We start from the raw sequence: 14,638 nt of genomic DNA, 5'->3' as shown, positions 1-14,638 counted from the left end.
ACTTTACCTATGTACTGTAATGCGGATCAGTAATCCAATGAATATGCAAGAATCAATTGTTTTATGATGAACGAAGATGATCGGATTGCTAACAATAACCAAGGGTATGGAGATGTATGTAGTCACCTGTATCATGCTCGCGCCCTGAAACCGCTATCAGCAGGACTTTTGTTTTAAAGAATGTCTTTGACCAACATTTTCAGATAAGTAGGTAGTCCAATTTGGCAAAAAGATTATATGGGTCTTTTACATGCAAGTACATGGAGTTCAGAAAGTCCCTCTACAGTGACTGTGTGCTAAGCAAGTCTCCCCATAGTGACTGTGTGCTAAGCAAGTCTCCCCATAGTGACTGTGTGCTAAGCAAGTCTCCCCATAGTGACTGTGTGCTAAGCAAGTCTCCCCATAGTGACTGTGTGCTAAGCAAGACTCCCCATAGTGACTGTGTGCTAAGCAAGACTCCCCATAGTGAATGTGTGCTAAGTAATAGGACAACATAATTATTTTTTAACACTTTTTTTACATGACATAAAACAGAATTTGTTACGTACTTATCTACATTAAGCGTTGTCCCACTCTGTCCCCCACAGCTGCTGAAGTGATCTGCAGCCAGAGACAGTGCTCATTGCGGAGGGACTTTCTGAACTCCATATATATGTGTGTATATATATATATATATATATATATATATATATATATATTATATATATATCGGACAGAAGACCGGCATATGAACAGGGAGAGGCAGCGGCACTCACAGGACTTGATGAGTAACATAATTAGTCCGCAATTCAGTGAGTCAACATTTCATTTTATTGGTCCTGACGAAATTTTAGCCATTAAAATGAAAAGTTGACTGATCACTCAGTACTCTAATATGTCCTACTAAATCGCTGAGAATTAATTGTGTTACTCATTGTCGTTAGGGTTACCACCTCATCCCTTTAATTCTGGACACAAATTAATTACACAGGTTCTGTGGCTGATTAAAACCTGGTGAAATGGAGTCTTGAAGTCAGCCAGCCACAGAAGCTGCGTAATTAATATGTGTCCAAAATTAAAGGGATGAGGTGGTAACCCTAATTGTCGAATAGATCAAGTCCTGTGAGTGCCACTGCCTCTTTCCGTATATATATATATATATATATATATATATATATTAGTGATGTGCACCGGACATTTTTCGGGTTTTGTGTTTTGGTTTTGGATTCGGTTCCGCGGCCGTGTTTTGGATTCGGACGCGTTTTGGCAAAGCCTCCCTGAAATTTTTTTGTCGGATTCGGGTGTTTTTTACAAAAAACCCTCAAAAACAGCTTAAATTATAGAATTTGGGGGTCATTTTGATCCCATAGTATTATTAACCTCAATAACCATAATTTCCACTCATTTTCAGTCTATTCTGAACACCTCACACCTCACAATATTATTTTTAGTCCTAAAATTTGCAGCGAGGTCGCTGTGTGACTAAGCTAAGCGACCCAAGTGGCCGACACAAACACCTGGCCCATCTAGGAGTAGCACTGCAGTGTCAGACAAGATGGCACTTCAAAAAATAGTCCCCAAACAGCACATGATGCAAAGAAAACAAGAGGCGCAATGAGGTAGCTGTGTGACTGAGCTAAGCGACCCAAGTGGCCGACACAAACACCTGGCCCATCTAGGAGTGGCACTGCAGTGTCAAACAGGATGGCACTTCAAAAAAATAGTCCCCAAACAGCACATGATGCAAAGAAAAAAAGAGGCATAATGAGGTAGCTGTGTGACTAAGCTAAGCGACCGAAATGGCCGACACAAACACCTGGCCCATCTAGGAGTGGCACTGCAGTGTCAGACAGGATGGCACTTCAAAAAAATAGTCCCCAAACAGCACATGATGCAAAGAAAAAAAGAGGCGCAATGAGGTAGCTGTATGACTAAGCTAAGCGACCCAAGTGGCCGACACAAACACCTGGCCCATCTAGGAGTGGCACTGCAGTGTCAGACAGGATGGCACTTCAAAAAAATAGTCCCTAAACAGCACATGATGCAAAGAAAAAAAGAGGCGCAATGAGGTAGCTGTGTGACTAAGCTAGGCGACCCAAGTGGCCGACACAAACACCTGGCCCATCTAGGAGTGGCACTGCAGTGTCAGACAGGATGGCACTTCAAAAAAATAGTCCCCAAACAGCACATGATGCAAAGAAAAAAAGAGGCGCAATGAGGTAGCTGTGTGACTAAGCTAAGCGACCCAAGTGGCTGACACAAACACCTGGCCCATCTAGGAGTGACACTGCAGTTTTCTAGCGAGAGGATGAGTGCTTCCTTCCTCATGTGAAGCTGAACCACTAGCCATGAACATAGGCCAGGGCCTCAGCCGTTCCTTGCCACTCCGTGCCGTAAATGGCATATTGGCAAGTTTACGCTTCTCCTCAGACGCTTTTAATTTTGATTTTTGGGTCATTTTACTGAACTTTTGTTTTTCGGATTTTACATGCTCTCTACTATGACATTGGGTATCGGCCTTGGCAGACGACGTTGATGGCATTTCATCGTCTCGGCCATGATTAGTGGCAGCAGCTTCAGCACGAGGTGGAAGTGGATCTTGATCTTTCCTTATTTATCCTCCACATTTTTGTTCTCCATTTTTTAATGTGTGGAATTATATGCCAGTATCAATAGCAATGGCCTACTACTATATATACTGCGCACAACTGAAATGCACCACAGGTATGGATGGATAGTATACTTGACGACATAGAGGTAGGTAGAGCAGTGGCCTACTGTACCGTACTGCTATATATTATATACTGGTGGTCAGCAAACTGTGCAAAACTGAAATGCACCACAGGTATGGATAGATAGTATACTTGATGACACAGAGGTAGGTAGAACAGTGGCCTACTGTACCGTACTGCTATATATTATATACTGGTGGTCAGAAAACTGTGCAAAACTGAAATGCACCACAGGTATGGATGGATAGTATACTTGACGACATAGAGGTAGGTAGAGCAGTGGCCTACTGTACCGTACTGCTATATATTATATACTGGTGGTCAGCAAACTGTGCAAAACTGAAATGCACCACAGGTATGGATGGATAGTATACTTGACGACACAGAGGTAGGTAGAGCAGTGGCCTTCTGTACCGTACTGCTATATATTATATACTGGTGGTCAGCAAACTGTGCAAAACTGAAATGCACCACAGGTATGGATGGATAGTATACTTGACGACACAGAGGTAGGTAGAACAGTGGCCTACTGTACCGTACTGCTATATATTATATACTGGTGGTCAGCAAACTGTGCAAAACTGAAATGCACCACAGGTATGGATGGATAGTATACTTGACGACACAGAGGTAGGCAGAGCAGTGGCCTTCTGTACCGTACTGCTATATATTATATACTGGTGGTCAGAAAACTGTGCAAAACTGAAATGCACCACAGGTATGGATGGATAGTATACTTGACGACACACAGGTAGGCAGAGCAGTGGCCTACTGTACCGTACTGCTATATATTATATACTGGTGGTCAGCAAACTGAGCAAAACTGAAACGCATCACAGGTATGGATGGATAGTATACTTGACGACACAGAGGTAGGTAGGGCAGTGTCCTTCTGTACCGTACTGCTATATATTATATACTGGTGGTCAGCAAACTGTGCAAAACTGAAATGCACCACAGGTATGGATGGATAGTATACTTGACGACACAGAGGTAGGTAGAGCAGTGGCCTACTGTACCGTACTGCTATATATTATATACTGGTGGTCAGCAAACTGTGCAAAACTGAAATGCACCACAGGTATGGATGGATAGTATACTTGACGACACAGAGGTAGGTAGAGCAGTGGCCTACTGTACCGTACTGCTATATATTATATACTGGTGGTCAGCAAAATTATGCACTGTACTCCTACTATATACTACAATGCAGCACAGATATGGAGCATTTTTCAGGCAGAGAACTTATAATACTGGTGGTCACTGGTCAGCAAAACTCTGCACTGTACTCCTCCTATATAATACTGCTGGTCCCTAGTCCCCACAATAAAGCAGTGTGAGCACAGATATATGCAGCACACTGAGCACAGATATGGAGCGTTTTTCAGGCAGACAACGTATACTGGTGGTCATTGGTCAGCAAAACTCTGCACTGTACTCCTCCTATATAATACTGCTGGTCCCCAGTTCCCACAATAAAGCAGTGTGAGCACATATATATGCAGCACACTGAGCACAGATATGGAGCGTTTTTCAGGCAGACAACGTATACTGGTGGTCACTGGTCAGCAAAACTCTGCACTGTACTCCTCCTATATAATACTGCTGGTCCCCAGTCCCCACAATAAAGCAGTGTGAGCACAGATATATGCAGCACACTGAGCACAGATATGGAGCGTTTTTCAGGCAGACAACGTATAATACTGGTGGTCACTGGTCAGCAAAACTCTGCACTGTACTCCTCCTATATAATATACAGGTGGTCCCCAGTCCCCACAATAAAGCAGTGTGAGCACAGATATATGCAGCACACTGAGCACAGATATGGAGCGTTTTTCAGGCAGAGAACGTATAATACTGGTGGTCACTGGTCAGCAAAACTCTGCACTGTACTCCTCCTATATAATACTGCTGGTCCCCAGTCCCCACAATAAAGCAGTGTGAGCACAGATATATGCAGCACACTGAGCACAGATATGGAGCGTTTTTCAGGCAGACAACGTATAATACTGGTGGTCACTGGTCAGCAAAACTCTGCACTGTACTCCTCCTATATAATATACTGGTGGTCCCCAGTCCCCACAATAAAGCAGTGTGAGCACAGATATATGCAGCACACTGAGCACAGATATGGAGCGTTTTTCAGGCAGAGAACGTATAATACTGGTGGTCACTGGTCAGCAAAACTCTGCACTGTACTCCTCCTATATAATACTGCTGGTCCCCAGTCCCCACAATAAAGCAGTGTGAGCACAGATATATGCAGCACACTGAGCACAGATATGGAGCGTTTTTCAGGCAGACAACGTATAATACTGGTGGTCACTGGTCAGCAAAACTCTGCACTGTACTCCTCCTATAATACTGCTGGTCCCCAGAATAAAGATATTTGCACTTTTGCAGCCCCCTGAAACAAAGTGAGAGGACGCCAGCCACGTCCTCTCACTATCATTTCCAATGCACGAGTGAAAAATGGCGGCGACGCGCGGCTCCTTATATAGAATCCGAATCTCGCGAGAATCCGACAGCGGGATGATGACGTTCGGGCGCGCTCGGGTTAACCAAGCAAGGCGGGAGAATCCGAGTCTGCCTCAGACCCGTGTAAAAAGGGTGAAGTTCGGGGGGGTTCGGATTCTGAGGAACCGAACCCGCTCATCATTAATATATATATATATATATATATATATATATGTATGTGTGTAAAATAAGAATGAAGATAGGCGCCCCCTAGTGTGATATTATACATATTAGGTGACCTTCACCCTCAGTAACACCCTAGTGATTGGAGATGTACCGTTAGTGGTGGAATTCCAACCATGTCTTGATAGAGTATAAACAACACAATATCACGGTTCCACCACTAACGGTACACCTCCAATCACTAGGGTGTTACTGAGGGTGAAGGTCACCTAATATTTATAATATCACACTAGGGGGCGCCTATCTTCATTCCTATTTTACAGATTTTAAGAAGGTCTGTTTTGAACAGCAAACCACTTGAAAAAAAGTGCTGCCACCCCGCAAAGGATGGGGGAGTGTGTTGAAAATTGTTTTAATTTTTGGAACGGGACTTTCCTGCTGGAAAGAAGGTGTAACGCCAGTTACCACTTTGTTTAATATATATATATATATATATATATATATATATATATATATATATAGTTTAAATAAATACTTTTAAAACTCACAGATTTGGTCAATTGATCACAATTCAAAAAAGGATCTCCCCATATGCATTGCTTCCCCTTATTTGAATTATGAATGTACTGCACCTGGGAATGCCTTTCACAAAATACCAGTCACATTATTGTAGGCATGGGACCTTTAAAGCATTGTTTGAAAGCATTAAGCCTCGCTTACTCAACAGCTGTGACCACATATAATCATGAATCCCAATTGCACACAGAAGGGTTAAATAGCGGAATAATCCACATAATTTAGATAACGGGAGGTAAAGGGTTTGGAGATACTTTGTACTACTTTATATTTTCTAATTTAATTTACTTTTTTTGAGAATATTACCATATGCACTTTTAAATCACATCATTAACAATACTTTTGCTCATTAATCTCCTGATATTTACCCGTCACAGGAAGAGTCCCTAAATGAAGAACTCTTTTAAATGATCAATGTACATTTTAATCATTGCAGATCTCTCATCTTTATATTAATGTGCGCTAATTGCAGTATGATACACATGGTACTAAAACAATATATTTTTTAAACAGTTTAAAACAATCTATATAAATGGTGAGTCTTGATGTCATTTTATGTATTTTTTGAGTGACATTCAGAAATCATAACTTTTTTTATACTAACCTTTACAATTTTAGTGTATGTGTACAGACCCCAAATATTACTCTAGTCCCGGCTTTCCCAACCTCGGTCCTTAAGGCACACTAATAGTCCAGGTTTTAGTGATATCCATGTTGAACATAGGTGACTTAATTAGTACCTCAGTTATATTTGATTCAGCCATCTGTGCTGAAGCCTGGATATCACTAAAACCTGCACTGTTAGTGTACCTTGAGGACCAAGGTTGGGAGTCCCTGCTCTAGACAATATAATGACCTACCTCACAGAGAGTAGACCAGTGTTTCCCAAGTCCAGTCCTTAGGGACAGTGCATGTTTTCTAGGTCTCCTCAGTATCACAGTTTAAATAATTAGCCAATTCTGGCTCTTTTAAATTGTATCAGCCACTAATGAATACACCTGTTCACTAACTAGATGATCTGTATAAGGGGCCCTACTCATTTGACGATGCGCCGCCGAGGTGCCCGACGGCCGAAACGACCGACGAGCGACCCGGCGGCGGGGGGGCAGTCCCCCCGTCACGCGGCTGCATTGAAGTGCAGGCAAATATGGACGAGATCGTCCATATTGGCCTGCATGCACAGCCGACGGGAGACCAGCGATGAACGAGCGCGGGGCCGCGCATCGTTCATCGCTGGAGTCTCCACACTGAAAGATATGAACGAGTTCTCGTTCATTTATGAACGAGATCGTTCATATCTTTCAGAAAATCGGCCAGTGTGTAGGGCCTATTACAGTCACTGTTAGGTCTCCCTGAGGAGATGGTTAACACTGGATTAGTTTATAGCAGATTACAGAGGACTGCCATCTGGAAAGAAGAGAGACTCTAAATCAGTGGTTGCCAAACTCAGTCCTCAAGGAGCACTAACAGCCCTGGTTTTAAGTATATCCGTGCTTGTGCACAGATGGTATAATCAAACTGGCTGAGGTACTAATTAAGTCACCTGTACTTAAGCATAGATATACTTAAAACTAGGCCTGTTAGTGCTCGGTGAGGACCGAGTTTGGAAACCACTGCTCTAAATTATGTGGAAGCTATGAACTCCTTTTCCTCCATAATATAGATGTCTAAGGGATTGAATTTAGTTCTGCAGTAATTGACCAGGTTGGCTTTACCCAGCACAGGCATGCCAAGCATAACACCCAGTGTCTTATCCATAATGTCCATTTGTTTTTATCATAATCATAAGCTGTGGTTTTGAGTCTAAATTGTGAAATGTCCTTTGCTGTGGTTAGCTGTGATATACTGATCTCTTCACTTTACTCCTGCGCCTCAAACAAAGTTAAAATAGGATTTTAATACCTACCGGTAAATCCTTTTCTCTTAGTCCGTAGAGCATGCTGGGGTCACTTCAAGAACCATGGGGTATAGACGGGATCCGCAGGAGACATGGGCACTTTAAGACTTTCAAAGGGTGTGACCTGGCTCCTCCCTCTATGCCCCTCCTCCAGACTCCAGTTTAAGGAACTGTGCCCAGGGAGACGGACATTTCGAGGAAATTATTTATTGTTAAACCACGGTGAGCATCTTATCAGCTCACACCGCAAGCATGCCGCAGAATGTGGCATTCAACAGAACACAAGCCAACGGCATGAAGAAATTTGCAGCAATATGCTGCCAAAAACCGTAACACAGCCTGTGTGTAACCACAACCAATAACTGCAGATACAGTACGCACTGGGATGGGCGCCCAGCATCCTCTACGGACTAAGAGAAAAGGATTTACCGGTAGGTATTAAAATCCTATTTTCTCATAGGATGCTGGGGTCACTTCAAGAACCGTGAGGTTATACCAAAGCTCTAGAACGGGTGGGAGAGTGCGGATGACTCTGCAGCACCGATTGACCAACATGAGGTCCTCATCGGCCAGGGTATCAAACTTGTAAAACATTGCAAAGGTGTTTGAACCCGACCAAACATCTGCTCAGCAAAGTTGTAATGCCAAGATCCCCCGGGCAGTCGCCCAGGACGAGCCCACCTCTCTAGTAGAACGGGTCCTCACCGATTTTGGTAACGGCAATCCAGCCGTGGAATGAGCATGCTGAATCTCACCAAAGATCCAGCGCGCAATGGTCTGCTTGGAAGCAGGACACCCAACCTTGTTGGGAGCATACAGGACTAACAGAGCCACTGTTTCTCTAACGTCCTAAGTGGATGCTGGGGACTCCGTAAGGACCATGGGGATTAGCGGCTCCGCAGGAGACTGGGCACAACTATAAAGAAAGCTTTTAGACTACTAGTGTGCACTGGCTCCTCCCACTAAGACCCTCCTCCAGACTTCAGTTAGATTCTTGTGCCCGGCTGAGCTGGATGCACACTAGGGGCTCTCCTGAGCACCTAGAAAGAAAGTATATTTAGGTTTTTTATTTTCAGTGAGATCTGCTGGCAACAGACTCACTGCAGCGAGGGACTAAGGGGAGAAGAAGCGAACCTACCTAACAGGTGGTAGTTTGGGCTTCTTAGGCTACTGGACACCATTAGCTCCAGAGGGATCGACCGCAGGACCCAACCTTGGTGTTCGTTCCCGGAGCCGCGCCGCCGTCCCCCTTACAGAGCCAGAAGCAACAAAGAGGTCCGGAAAATCGGCGGCAGAAGACTTCGGTCTTCACCAAGGTAGCGCACAGCACTGCAGCTGTGCGCCATTGCTCCTCATGTACACCTCACACTTCGGTCACTGATGGGTGCAGGGCGCTGGGGGGGGGCGCCCTGAGGGCAATAAATAACACCTTGGCTGGCAAATATACATCATATATAGTCCTAGAGGCTATATAGATGTAAAATTACCACTGCCAGTATTACAGAAAAAGCGGGAGAAAGTCCGCCGAAAAGGGGGCGGGGCTTCTCCCTCAGCACACTGGCGCCATTTTTCCCTCACAGTTCCGCTGGAAGGAAGCTCCCTGGCTCTCCCCTGCAGTCTGAATACTACAGAAGGGTAAAAAAGAGAGGGGGGGCACTAAATTTAGGCGCAGTATAGATATTATATATACATAAGATATATAAAAAAGCAGCTATAGGGAAAACACTCATTGATAGTGGGATCCCAGTGTTATATAGCGCTCTGGTGTGTGCTGGCATACTCTCTCTCTGTCTCCCCAAAGGGCTTTGTGGGGTCCTGTCCTCTGTCAGAGCATTCCCTGTGTGTTTGCGGTGTGTCGGTACGGCTGTGTCGACATGTTTGATGAGGAGGCTTATGTGGAGGAGGAGCAGATGCCTGTAAATGTGATGTCACCCCCTGCGGGGTCGACACCTGAGTGGATGCTGCTGTGGAAGGAATTACGTGATAGTGTCGACTCCTTACATAAAAGGTTTGACGACATACCAAATGTGGGACAGCCGGCTTCTCAGCCTGTGTCTGCCCAGGCGTCTCAAAAGCCATCAGGGGCTCTAAAACGCCAGCTACCTCAGATGGTTGACACAGATGTCGACACGGATACTGACTCCAGTGTCGACGACGAGGAGACTAATGTAACTTCCAGTAGGGCCACACGTTACATGATTGAGGCAATGAAAAATGTGTTGCACATTTCTGATGTTACCCCCGGTACCACAAAAAAGGGTATAATGTTTGGAGAGAAAAAACTACCAGTAGCTTTTCCTCCATCTGAAGAGTTAAATGAAGTGTGTGAAGAAGTGTGGGCTTCCCCTGATAAAAAGCTGGTAATTTCTAAGAGGTTACTAATGGCGTACCTTTTCCCGCCAGAGGATAGGTCACGCTGGGATACATCCCCTAGGGTGGATAAAGCGCTCACACGCTTGTCAAAGAAGGTGGCACTACCGTCTCCGGATACGGCCGCCCTGAAGGAATTTGCTGATAGAAAGCAGGAGGCTATCCTGAAATCTATATATACACACACAGGTGTTATATTGAGACCGGCTATAGCTTCAGCCTGGATGTGCAGTGCTGCTGCTGCGTGGTCAGATTCCCTGTCAGAAAATATAGATACCCTAGACAGGGACACTATTTTGCTAAACGTAGAGCATATAAAAGACGCACTTTTATATATGAGGGATGCACAGAGGGATATTTGCCGGCTGGCATCCAAAATTAGTGCAATGTCCATTTCTGCCAGGAGAGGGTTATGGACTCGGCAGTGGACAGGTGATGCAGATTCCAAACGACACATGGAAGTTCTGCCTTATAAGGGTGAGGAATTGTTCGGGGATGGTCTCTCGGACCTCGTTTCCACAGCAACAGCTGGGAAGTCTACATTTTTACCCCATGTTCCCTCACAACCAAAGAAAGCACCGTATTATCAGGTACAGTCCTTTCGGCCCAATAGGGGCAAGCGGGTTAAAGGCGCGTCCTTTCTGCCCAGAGGCAGAGGTAGAGGGAAAAAGCTGCAGCATACAGCCAGTTCCCAGGAGCAAAAGTCCTCCCCCGCTTCCTCTAAGTCCACAGCATGACGCTGGGGCTCCACAGGCGGAGCCAGGTACGGTGGGAGCCCGTCTCAAAAATTTCAGCAATCAGTGGGCTCGCTCATGGGTGGATCCCTGGATCCTTCAAGTAGTATCTCAGGGGTACAAACTGGAATTCGAGACATCTCCCCCCCGCCGTTTCCTCAAATCTGCCTTGCCAACCACTCCCTCAGGCAGGGAGGCAGTGTTACAGGCAATTCAAAAGCTGTATTCACAACAAGTGATAGTAAAGGTGCCCCTACTTCAACAAGGAAGGGGTTACTATTCCACAATGTTTGTGGTACCGAAACCGGACGGTTCGGTGAGACCCATTTTAAATTTGAAATCCTTGAACACGTATATAAAAAAATTCAAGTTCAAGATGGAATCGCTCAGGGCGGTTATTGCAAGCCTGGACGAGGGGGATTACATGGTATCGCTGGACATCAAGGATGCTTACCTACATGTCCCCATTTACCATCCTCACCAGGAGTACCTCAGGTTTGTGGTACAAGATTGTCATTACCAATTCCAGACGCTGCCGTTCGGTCTCTCCACGTCTCCGAGGGTCTTTACCAAGGTAATGGCGGAAATGATGATACTCCTTCGAAGGAAGGGAGTTTTAATTATCCCGTACTTGGACGATCTCCTGATAAAGGCGAGGTCCAGAGAGCAGTTGTTGGTAGGGGTAGCACTATCTCGGGAAGTGCTACAACAGCACGGCTGGATTCTAAACATTCCAAAGTCACAGCTGGTCCCTACGACACGCCTGCTGTTCCTAGGGATGGTTCTGGACACAGAACAGAGAAAAGTGTTTCTCCCGGAGGAAAAGGCCAAGGAGCTGTCATCTCTAGTCAGAGGCCTCCTAAAACCAAAACAGGTGTCGGTGCATCACTGCACGCGGATCCTGGGAAAAATGGTAGCTTCCTACGAAGCGATTCCATTCGGCAGGTTTCACGCAAGAACCTTTCAGTGGGACCTGTTGGACAAGTGGTCCGGATCGCATCTTCAGATGCATCGTCTGATAACCCTGTCTCCGAGGACAAGGGTGTCTCTGCTGTGGTGGCTGCAGAGTGCTCATCTTCAAGAGGGCCGCAGATTCGGCATACAGGACTGGGTCCTGGTGACCACGGATGCCAGCCTTCGAGGCTGGGGAGCAGTCACACAGGGAAGAAACTTCCAAGGACTATGGTCAAGTCAGGAGACTTCCCTGCACATAAATATTCTGGAACTAAGGGCCATTTACAATGCCCTAAGTCAGGCAAAACCCCTGCTTCAAAACCAGCCGGTACTGATCCAGTCAGACAACATCACGGCGGTCGCCCATGTAAATCGTCAGGGCGGCACGAGAAGCAGGACGGCGATGGCAGAAGCCACAAGGATTCTCCGATGGGCGGAAAATCACGTGTTAGCACTGTCAGCAGTGTTCATTCCGGGAGTGGACAACTGGGAAGCAGACTTCCTCAGCAGGCACGACCTCCACCCGGGAGAGTGGGGACTTCATCCAGAAGTCTTTCAAATGATTGTAAACCAGTGGGAAAAACCACAGGTGGACATGATGGCGTCCCGCCTAAACAAAAAGCTAGAAAAATATTGCGCCAGGTCGAGAGACCCGCAGGCGATAGCTGTGGACGCTCTGGTAACACCGTGGGTGTACCGATCGGTTTATGTGTTCCCTCCTCTTCCTCTCATACCAAAGGTACTGAGGATAATAAGGAGAAGAGGAGTAAGAACTATACTCATTGTTCCGGATTGGCCAAGAAGAGCGTGGTATCCGGAACTTCAAGAAATGATGTCAGAGGACCCATGGCCTCTACCGCTCAGACAAGACCTGCTGCAGCAGGGGCCCTGTCTGTTCCAAGACTTACCGCGGCTGCGTTTGACGGCATGGCGGTTGAACACCGGATCCTGAAGGAAAAGGGCATTCCGGAGGAAGTCATTCCTACGCTGATTAAAGCTAGGAAAGAAGTAACCGCAAACCATTATCACCGCATATGGCGAAAATATGTTGTGTGGTGTGAGGCCAGGAAGGCTCCAACGGAAGAATTTCAGCTGGGCCGGTTCCTGCACTTCCTACAGTCAGGGGTGACTATGGGCCTTAAATTGGGTTCCATTAAGGTCCAGATTTCGGCTCTATCGATTTTCTTCCAGAGAGAATTGGCTTCACTACCTGAAGTTCAGACTTTTGTTAAGGGAGTGCTGCATATTCAGCCCCCTTTTGTGCCTCCAGTGGCACCTTGGGATCTCAACGTGGTGTTGGATTTCCTAAAGTCACATTGGTTTGAGCCACTGAAAACCGTGGATTTGAAATATCTCACGTGGAAAGTGGTCATGTTGGCCTTGGCTTCGGCCAGGCGTGTTTCAGAGTTGGCGGCTTTGTCATGTAAAAGCCCTTATCTAATTTTCCATATGGATAGGGCAGAATTGAGGACTCGTCCCCAGTTTCTCCCCAAAGTGGTATCAGCTTTTCATCTGAACCAACCTATCGTGGTGCTTGCGGCTACAAATGACTTGGAGGCTTGCAAGTTGTTGGATGTAGTCAGGGCCCTAAAAATGTATGTTTCCAGGACAGCTGGAGTCAAGACTGACTCACTCTTTATCCTGTATGCGCCCAACAAGTTGGGTGCACCTGCTTCTAAGCAGACTATTGCTCGCTGGATCTGTAGTACGATTCAGCTTGCACATTCTGCGGCTGGACTGCCGCATCCTAAATCAGTAAAAGCCCATTCCACGAGGAAAGTGGGCTCTTCTTGGGCGGCTGCCCGAGGGGTCTCGGCTCTTCAACTTTGCCGAGCTGCAACTTGGTCAGGGGCAAACACGTTTGCAAAATTCTACAAATTTGATACCCTGGCTGAGGAGGACCTTGAGTTCTCTCATTCGGTGCTGCAGAGTCATCCGCACTCTCCCGCCCGTTTGGGAGCTTTGGTATAATCCCCATGGTCCTTACGGAGTCCCCAGCATCCATTTAGGATGTTAGAGAAAATAAGAATTTACTCACCGGTAATTCTATTTCTCATAGTCCGTAGTGGATGCTGGGCGCCCATCCCAAGTGCGGATTGTCTGCAATACTTGTATATAGTTATTGCTTAACTAAAGGGTTATTGTTGAGCTATCTGTTGAGAGGCTCAGTTGTTATCATGCTGTTAACTGGGTATTGTATCACGAGTTATACGGTGTGATTGGTGTGGCTGTGGTATGAGTCTTACCCGGGATTCAAAATCCTTCCTAATTGTGTCAGCTCTTCCGGGCACAGTATCCTAACTGAAGTCTGGAGGAGGGTCTTAGTGGGAGGAGCCAGTGCACACCAGTAGTCTAAAAGCTTTCTTTATAGTTGTGCCCAGTCTCCTGCGGAGCCGCTAATCCCCATGGTCCTTACGGAGTCCCCAGCATCCACTACGGACTATGAGAAATAGAATTACCGGTGAGTAAATTCTTATTTTTCCTAATCTGAGCCGTTCAGGCGACATAATCGTCAAAGCTCCAACCTCATCCAGAGACTTTGACTCAGCAAAGGTGTCAGTAGCCACAGGCGCCACAATAGGTCGGTTCCTGTAGAAAGAGGAAACCACCTTCGGTAGAAAATGCTGACGTGTCCTCAATTCAGTTCTATCTTCATGGAAGATCAAATAAGGGCTCTTGTGAGACAAGGCCGCTAACTCAGACACCCGCCTTGCAGATGTCAAGGCCAACAGGATGGCCACTTTTCAAGTGAAAAA

At 46.0% G+C, this 14,638-nt stretch overlaps 1 protein-coding gene across 3 annotated transcripts in view; it reads left to right on the top strand.

Moving 5' to 3' along the window:
* The window catches only part of SH3D21 (SH3 domain containing 21), a 228,756-nt gene that overhangs the window by 205,446 nt on the left and 8,672 nt on the right, over positions 1 to 14,638 (top strand). The window lies entirely within an intron of this gene.

Source organism: Pseudophryne corroboree, chromosome 2 (genome assembly GCF_028390025.1).
Source record: "Pseudophryne corroboree isolate aPseCor3 chromosome 2, aPseCor3.hap2, whole genome shotgun sequence".
NCBI classification, from domain to species: Eukaryota; Metazoa; Chordata; class Amphibia; order Anura; family Myobatrachidae; genus Pseudophryne; species Pseudophryne corroboree.
Note: the sequence above shows the minus strand (reverse complement) of the source record. Positions and strands in the feature narration are given on the sequence as shown.